The sequence below is a fragment of the Aedes aegypti genome, chromosome 2, assembly GCF_002204515.2.
Source record: "Aedes aegypti strain LVP_AGWG chromosome 2, AaegL5.0 Primary Assembly, whole genome shotgun sequence".
NCBI classification, from domain to species: Eukaryota; Metazoa; Arthropoda; class Insecta; order Diptera; family Culicidae; genus Aedes; species Aedes aegypti.
Window position 1 is genome coordinate 226,568,021 of NC_035108.1, and position 9,032 is coordinate 226,577,052.

Below are 9,032 nucleotides of genomic sequence, written 5' to 3' on the forward strand. Positions count from 1 at the left end.
TATTGAATAAGATACATACCAACTTAAATTAATACAAATAATCCCTAAAACTTATGGATCCAGATCCTTTTTTTTTGGGATAATAGAAACACGGATTATCAAGCTCCTGGGTAATCGCGATCGACTGTATAATATTTAACTGTGGTAATTTAAATAAATGATGAATTTTTGCATTTCCTTCGAAAAAGTTCTAAATTAATCATGATCGTTACAAAATTTTGAATTTATAGTTGTTCAAATTCAAGAATACTTTTCGAGAATCGTTTGTTCTGAAATCAAATATTTCTCAATAATTTTAAAAATTGTGCATGATGCAATATAAATAGGAAATTTAGAAACCTCTTTCCAGAAAAAAAAAGACTAAAAGGTCATCAAAACTAGACGAAACAGTAATCAAAAAACAAAACGAAACCTAACAGGAACCAAGATAAAATAGTTTGGTCAGACCAGACATATCTCTGAGAATATTTTTAACTTTTTTTCGAGCATTCTTCCAGGAGTTTTCTCCAAGAAAATTTGAATGAAATTTTACACTAAGCTGACAAATTGTTCAGAAAAATTCGTGACTTATGCCTAAAGTAAATTTTAGGGTACCTACTGTTACAGTTACTTATGTAATTTCTTAAGCCACCCTTGATGGAAGAGGATTTTCAGCAAGACTCACTCTTGAAGAGCTTTCCAGGATTATTGCTAAGATAATTAAAAAATGTGGAAGAAAACAATCATATCTCGCAGGATAATGTGAAGGAACTCCTGGAAAAACAGTACGAAATTCATAAAAAAATGTGTAAAATAATTATTACTACAATTGTAGGATCTCATAAAAAATGTGTGGAACCTTATTGAACTTTTCAATATTCTATGTATTTTTTTTTTTTTTTTTTTGAGAAATTGATTGAAAACCGTTTGGATGAACTCCAAAATTCCTTGGACAAAATGCTGGAGAAATTCCTAGAAAAAATCTATAGAAACTTAATAATGAAACACAGGACAAATTCTAGTCGTTTTTTTTTTTTTGAAAGAAATTCTGTGGGAAACTTAGGAAATCTCTTAGATTAACTTCAGTAGAACTCTGTTGAAAAGTTAGTGAAAAAATATTTGTAGTGAATCCTAGGTTAGACTTTGTTTAAAGTACTCCCTGAGAAAATTACTAGAGGTAGTAACATTGAAATGCTCAAGGATTTCCTGAAGCAAATTCTGGAGGAATTCCGGTAACTATCCTATGAAAAATTCTAATAATCTGCAAGCAAGATGAGGGAAAAAACGACTTTAGAGACTATTTCGATTAAAATAGACTTCAGACACCTTCCATCAAAAATAGAGGCCTTTCAGAGACTTGCATAAAAATGAAGAAACCTGCTACCAGCCCTAGATATGTTAATCCTTTTATAAATAAATATAGAGACATTGAAAACATCAATCATGTTTTGGTAAGCCGATAAAATTTGATATTTGAAAGGATCCTTACTGAACAGCTCATATAGTGTTTTGAGAGCGGCACAGACGAATTTTTTTCGAATGAAGAGTTTTCTGGCAAATAAAGGTAGCTCTGGGTTATGACGGAAAAATCCGTTGTCGTGAACATATTCTATCATGAACTACTGCCTCAAAATAATTTCCCTGATTATTATCAAAATTCCCTGAGAATTCCAGGATTTTTCCAGGTTGAATAAAATTCCCTGATAATTCCAGGTTTTTCCAGGTAGTAGACACCCTGTCAATGTATGATCAACATCTCGCTAGGAAATTACTAAGAATGTAAAAAAAAAGTATTATCGGAGATTTATTAAAGATCATGCAAGGAAATGCCGCTTGGATTCTTTGAATCATGATTTTACAAAGAATATGCTAAGAATCTTTTAAGAAGTTTCACAAAGAAGCTTCCGTTAAATTTCCATTCCCGCTGGATCTCGCTGGAAACTCACCGAAAAATCATACAAAAAACACAACCAAAGTTGTTAGAAGAATCTGGCTAAAATCGTCCCTGGAACCCGACAGGTTTTTCAACACGATTCTGAGAGACATACGGTAAAAATCTTACCACATTCATGGATTGCGAGATTCTCGGCTCGCGCTCCCCTGGTTGATTTTTTTGTTTCCGCCTAGGTTTTATAAATATTAACTCCACTGAGAGATCGAAAAAAAACACAAAAAACAAAAACTCAACTAGAATTGCAAATTGTGCTTTTTGAGAACATCTTCAATGATGGCACCAATCGTACACACTTTCTCATTTGATATTGCTTTCCGTTCCAAAATATGGCAAAATAATTAGAGAATGCCTCATTGAAATGCATCAAAATATTGCACAAAGATAGGAAACGGTTTAATATTCCCGTAATTGCTACCATCTGCGCTGCAACTAATAATTGGAGTTTTCGGAGAGCTCTTTCATTCTGTGAAAATATACCAAACATGATAGCTTGTGTTCTAATACGAGTCCAAATTATTCTATTAACATCACCAGAATCGTCAAACATCGACTTAACAACCTGAAGGTGTTGTGATACGGTAGGAAACGCATTCCAAACTTTCTATGTGACTGAAATCGATTTCTAAACAACAAAACTCATAATGGATTTCTGGATAGAGGCCATTTGAATATTTTTGCTGTTTTATTTTGGCACTTATTAGGATAGCTTTTCCTTATTCGAAATATCTTTGACATTCCAAGGTATTCGCCAAGCAAGAAAAAGCAGGACAAAAATTGAAAAATGAAAAATAAATCAGGACGCCTCAATGAATCTCAAAATCAGGACATGTCCTGCTAAATCAGGACGGATGGTAACCCTAGATAGCACACACAAATCATGGCTACTATGTTTCACTGCATAAATCCAGTAGTGATGCCTGCAGAGCTGAGTGAGAGTCGCGCGAAGGAGAAAAATATCAACGGCATATGCAGCCCAGATTCCACTGTCACAAACATCAAATGCAGCCCGTCGTTTTTATGGCTGAAAAATAGAAAAGTATTGTATTCAAAATAAACTGTTTTTAAAAACCAGGGTTCTGAATTTTCGTATCAATGATGCGAAATCTACGATTTTTCGCACGTAAGGAGAATGCTTTATTCGCTTCCTCACGTGAACATCTTTTATCGCTCACACTAATTTTCCCTGGAGCTACGATGGTGGATAACCGAAAATCACTCCACTCCGGGGATAATATATTTTTCACTCCATCATATTTTTGCTCAACAACTGCTCCCGAGAATTATCACTATGTGGATAAACAAAAACTAGTGCCGGCGACGAGATTCGAACCTAGAACATTGCTAAAAACAACCGCGATGCGTGCACGCTAACCATACTACCACACCAACTTGACGAAAGGAGTGGTTAATTTGGTGCATAAAAGCAACTGCTGCTTGTGACGATGCATACAGGATAAGTTCTCCATGGATCGGAGAAAGAGAAAACAAACATCTCACAGCTGCGGAAATGTGCAATTATCTATTTTCGCTTTGTTTTGTGGACGGATAAAATCGCAAGGCAGCTAATCGCTGAAAATTGCTGTGAGGGATAAATCCACTATCGTGAGAGTGAGTGAGAATTCGGAAGCCTGTTAAAAACCTTTGTCAGCGGAGCAGTTTTTCCGAAGATGCTGATATATATAAGCACAAGGCTAGTTATTTCTAATGTACGCCACGTTTGCTGGCATAAAATTTCACTCAAAATGCTGTTTATGCTTCGCTGTGATGCAAACGCAATATTATTTTGCTGAGATGTTCATCTGACGGTTTGAACGACTTGCGCATGATCGATGAAAATACAGAGTGGAATAAGAAAAACCTCAGCAATCACAGAAAAAGAAGACCGTCTTCGCGTGGCTCATCTCAGCTGCAGAGCAGCTCTTTGCCGAAATTGCCATTTTCGCATTCGTATATCGTGTGGCAGGTACGATGATACTCTATGCCCAGGGAAGTCAAGGAAATTTCCATTACGAAAAGATCCTGGACCGATCGGGAATCGAACCCAGACACCTTCAGCATGGCTTTGCTTTGTAGTCGTGGACGCTAACCACTCGGCTAAGGAAAGTCCTTTTTTAAACTCATACCAAAATCAATAACTAACTACTGAGTCGTCAGATTTGAGTACGGTCTTCGGCAAAGTTGTAGCTGACGAATGATTCTAACAGTATCAACGTACCTCTAACCCTTAAGAGCACATGGACAAATTCTATTACCGATTGAATGAATAGCTTACTTTTTCCATAGTAATTCCCATACATACTGTGCAGTCTCAGTTTTCATCCAAATGAGCTCAAATTTTGGTAGGACACTCAGAATTTGATCTAGAAGAATCGAATGAGCGATGTTTTTGAACCATTCTAATCGGTATGCAGCGCGCATAAATCAGATAACGACCAAAATAGATGGTAGATTTTGTGCAGTTGATATAAGGCAGCGTCCATTTATTACGTAACGCTAAAACTGGAAATATTTTATCAACTACCCCTCTTCGTAACGCTTTTTGTGTGAAAAAATTAATTTTTTTGTAAGATCCGTAACGCTTGAGCCTACTTCCACCCTCCCCCTAGAGCGTTACGTAATTTGTGGATGCCGCCTTAATTTCTTTCTGGCGTAACACACGAGAATGTCACATGGATGCATACTTACAGGAGTATTTTGTACCGTGCTGCATCAATACCCGGACGCTTAAGCTGTGACACATATTCAAACCCCGTTTTAAACCATTTTTCATCGAATAAGATGTGAGTTCATTTTTACTACACATAGTTTTATACTAGAACATGGTAAGAAAAGTAAATTTCATGTCGAAAGTTTTGATAATAACATGAAAATCATTAAAACAATCAGACTTGTCTTGTCCTTAAATCCGGACACTTGTGAATCAAAATCCGGACAGCACTTTTGCAGTATGGAATATTGCAACAATATCCATATAAAGTTTATCTGCATTTAATCGTATGTCACATTTATAAACAATACACGCAGGCCTTCGATCTATGATGTTTATGATAATGAAATGATTATAAATTTGTGGTTCAATCACTCCAACTATATTCAAACATATACGGCTGGGCGCTTGATGTTAGAACCGCAGGAATATTTTAATTGGTCTGGTTTTCTGTGTGTAAAACGGCATTCTAATCACTGATAACACATAACTGATAATGTTTGCGAGTTTTCTTTTAGATTTGCCCTTCAAATATGCACTATTATAAGTAAAACACTGTGCTCTTGAATTATGTCCGGATTCAAAATCATCTGTCGAAAATCCCGGACAGCCTCTTTTACGCCGTCATATTCCTACTTATACGAAATTCACGATTGTAGAGTTTCCGAATGCATATATTAACGTTTATTTCACTGTTAAATTCAAAATACTTCGTGAGTAATGCAATTTAAACACAAAAACACCACTGAATGTTAAGGCACGTTCGTCGCCACTTTTACCGAAAATGATGCACACTGCAGTAAAACCCCTTGCAACAGGAGCGACATTTTTTGTTTTGGTTATTATTAATGTTTAGGCAATGGTAACTAGATTACGAATGATTATAAAATGATCAGCAAATTTGAAAGTGAATATTGGGTAAGAAATTTACCACACATATATTTAATTTAATATTTTATTAATATATTCTATCAGAGTGTCCGGATATTGCTACCGTCCGGATTTTGATTCACCACGGTAATCTGGTGATACTTTTGCTTTTTCTAAGCAAAATGATTTATTTTCATCAAAATATGTACACATCCATTAAACCGCATAGGCCTTAATGGATGTCAATTATTTTTCTCTGTATACTCGTACACATATCTAGTTTCTAAAAGTGGACAGAGAAACTCGGCAATGTTCTTGTGGCGAGAATTATTCCGGTGAGCCACTGGGTCAGGCCGGGTGACAACAGCGCTGTGCTTTTGTGCCCCTGGATTTGCAAATTTAAAGACACAAATAGTTTCTGAAATCGGTTATAATGTGACCACTATATCTAAGAATTTTAGGAAAACCCATCAGTGTAAACCTTTTGAGAAAGATTAAATTCGATAACGATAAACATGCATGTTTCTTGCATTTGATTGATCCTACAAATAACCATTTTTAATCCCCGGGACGCCTCAAATTTACTGTAAAGTGGTCAATTTGTATCTAAACATCTGTGCCAAACTTATAGAAATGCATTTTTGTGAAGTATTATATTTGATCTCTAATTTTCGAGAATTGAAGCGGTTTTTTATCCATAAAATCTATCTAAAATATCAGATCTTAATGATTTATGCAAATTGAAATGATTGGCATTGCAAAGAAATAATTAAAACAAAATAGCTGTTCTGGCTCTGGCCACTTTTAGAAATAAGATATATGATATATGTACCAAGAATAAGATATAAGATATATGTACCAGTATTCAGCCAAAAAATATTTGAATCCATTAAGTATCCCCTGAGCGATGAGGGTTTTAGTATTTTTGCTTTCACTCATGCCAATACGGGTTAAGCGAAAAATGCTGATTTTAAGAATCAATTTTATGGATAATTAGATATCACTCATGTCCAAATTATATTCGCTTGAGGGTGTCCAAATGTGTATTTGCTGTCATACAATTTGGATAGACAGGCATTTGAAAAACTTGAGTTTAAAAGCCAAAGCTGCACTTTATAAACCTTTTACCCCCAGAAGCTCAAACTACAGTAAAAAAAGCATATTAGTAACATTACATCATACAATTTAGTATCATATCGTCGCTTCAAGATCGAGCCTTAGCCTGTCCAGAATACATGATTAACTCTAGTTATAAAATACGTTTTAAGATGACTATCCTCATTGCAATGCATAAATCTTCGTTTAGAATTTCAAAAAAGAATCCAAAAGCATTATTACTACGCATACTAATTACGTTCCCGTTTGTTCTTGTCAATTTATGAAACGTAGACTATACCCAATTGGGATCAACTGAACATTGTTCAGTGGTTGTCATGGTTCATATGCAATAGATGGAAACAATACTTTAAATTCGTCGGTCCATTATAAACATCCATTAAATTCATTGAATTGCTCGAACATATTTTTTTTTTACTTGCTCCACACGTGGTATCGGCATACTAACTAAATAAAGCTGTACTCCATCACTCACTTAACATTAGACACGCTTCTTTTTCTTCTTCTACTTCTTCATGGCATTACGTCCTCTCTGGAAAAAGAGCCTGCTTCTCAGCTTAGTGTTCTTATGTGCACTTCCACAGTTATTAACTGAGAGCTTTCTTTGCCAAAGTTGCCATTTTCGCATTCGTATATCGTGTGGCAGATACGATGATTCTCTATGCCCAGGGAAGTCAAGGAAATTTCCATTACGAAAAGATCCTGGACCGACCGGGAATAGAACTCAGACACCTTCAGCATGGCTTTGCTTTATAGCCGTTGACTCTAACCACTCGGGCAAAGTCCAACATCAAAAAGACATAGTCTGTTTTGGGCATCAATTTGATATCATAATTTGATATAAATTTTAAATTAAAATATACAATATACAATAAATTTTTTGTTTTCGTTCTGCTATCATTTTAAATTTTTGGTAATGTTATCATTTTAGATAATTATAAATTTAATCGTGCTACATGTATAAACACTATGAGAATATAAAAATGAAGCATTAATTTTGTCGCAGACTCGTTTCAATATCAATTTAAAATATGTACTTCTCAATTTACCCTGCATGATAGCAGAAACAGTTTTCAATTTGCTGTAACTAATAGCAAATGTAGTTTTCAATTTAATTTCATGGGAACCTTTTTCTGCTCTGAGCTTTGATATTTTAACCATTAAAACGACCAAAATGACAGCAAACTGAGTTATAAAAATTCGCGACATCACAACATCCAAATTAGTTTTCCATATGATCTCAAGATCTGCTCGGGAAAGGACCCCTTAACATAAGACACGCACTTTAAGCTTAATGAATTGATTAGCAATGATGTATAACGCTATAACACTAGAAATGAAACTACCTGTGAAATGGCATTTGGTGATAATTTTCTTGATTTCAACAGGTGCCCTACGTATCGATACTTGGGATGTCTATAACACAAAAGAAAATAAAAATCACAATCACAAACTTTCTATATGTAGGTAACTATATTGCCGCAATACATCCTTGTGCTTATAAATTATGCGCACTCCGACTCAATGGCCAGTGGAATTATAAAAGTTGAAGGTCAGCTTGCGAGCTTTCTTGATGGATATCCTATTTTCGCCGATAGGACCGTTTTCAAGATCATAATATGGCCTGTTGGTTCAAGGTCAGCTATTATTCTTGAGTATGTGCAAGGCGTGGAATGTTCTTCTAAGCCAAAATAATTTCACGATGCTTTTAATAACTTAAAACACCATCACCACATGTTCGCCATCCCGGCTGAATAAACTGGACACTCGTGTAATCAGACCGAACCACAAACTACAACTGATTGCTCCTAGTTTAAAGAGAAGTAGAGTGGGCTCTGACCAACCTTTCTCATACACACCAAATACTCCACTCCCACTAACTACGGCACGCGTCCCAACGCGAAACACGCTGCAGCCTTTAATAGTAAGCAAGCACCACTATGACCGCTTTCTTCGCGCCCGATGGCTCCAGTAGTTTTTCGAGCGCTAAACAAGCATAGGAAAACCGGACCTTGAATGTGCTCAATTGGCTCTACCTAGTCATATGTATCTCATATGGGGAGCGTCAAGGATTTCACATATATCTATGCATGAAGCCATTATAAGGATAAGGTTACATCAAAGTCCTTCCCACTTTAAAATCTCCTTACTTTATTCGATTTTATCAATCCATATGGAAACTTCTAATTTTACGAGAGTACAACCTTACAGTTGTTTTCCAAAACTCCAAAGACAACTATGAAGTTCTGCAGCCACATATAGGGTAACGTATATATCTTGGACATGCATATAATTTGGACAGGCTAGTCGTTCTGTGCTCATTTGCAATGAGATGGTGAGGAATATATGCACGGGAAATTATTTATTGCATTACTAATACACTATGCTACTTATTAATGATGAACA

At 35.6% G+C, this 9,032-nt stretch overlaps 1 protein-coding gene across 1 annotated transcript in view; it reads right to left on the bottom strand.

The window, feature by feature from the left end:
* Positions 1-8,568, bottom strand: part of LOC110676410 — a 66,055-nt gene extending 57,487 nt beyond the window's left edge. Inside the window, exons 1-2 of the mRNA XM_021844203.1 lie at positions 8,115-8,568; positions 7,973-8,042 (exon numbers count right to left, since the gene is read on the bottom strand). The gene's annotated coding sequence lies outside the window, so the exon portion shown is untranslated. The remainder of the gene's footprint in view (positions 1-7,972; positions 8,043-8,114) is intronic.
* Positions 8,569-9,032: the final 464 nt, after the last annotated feature.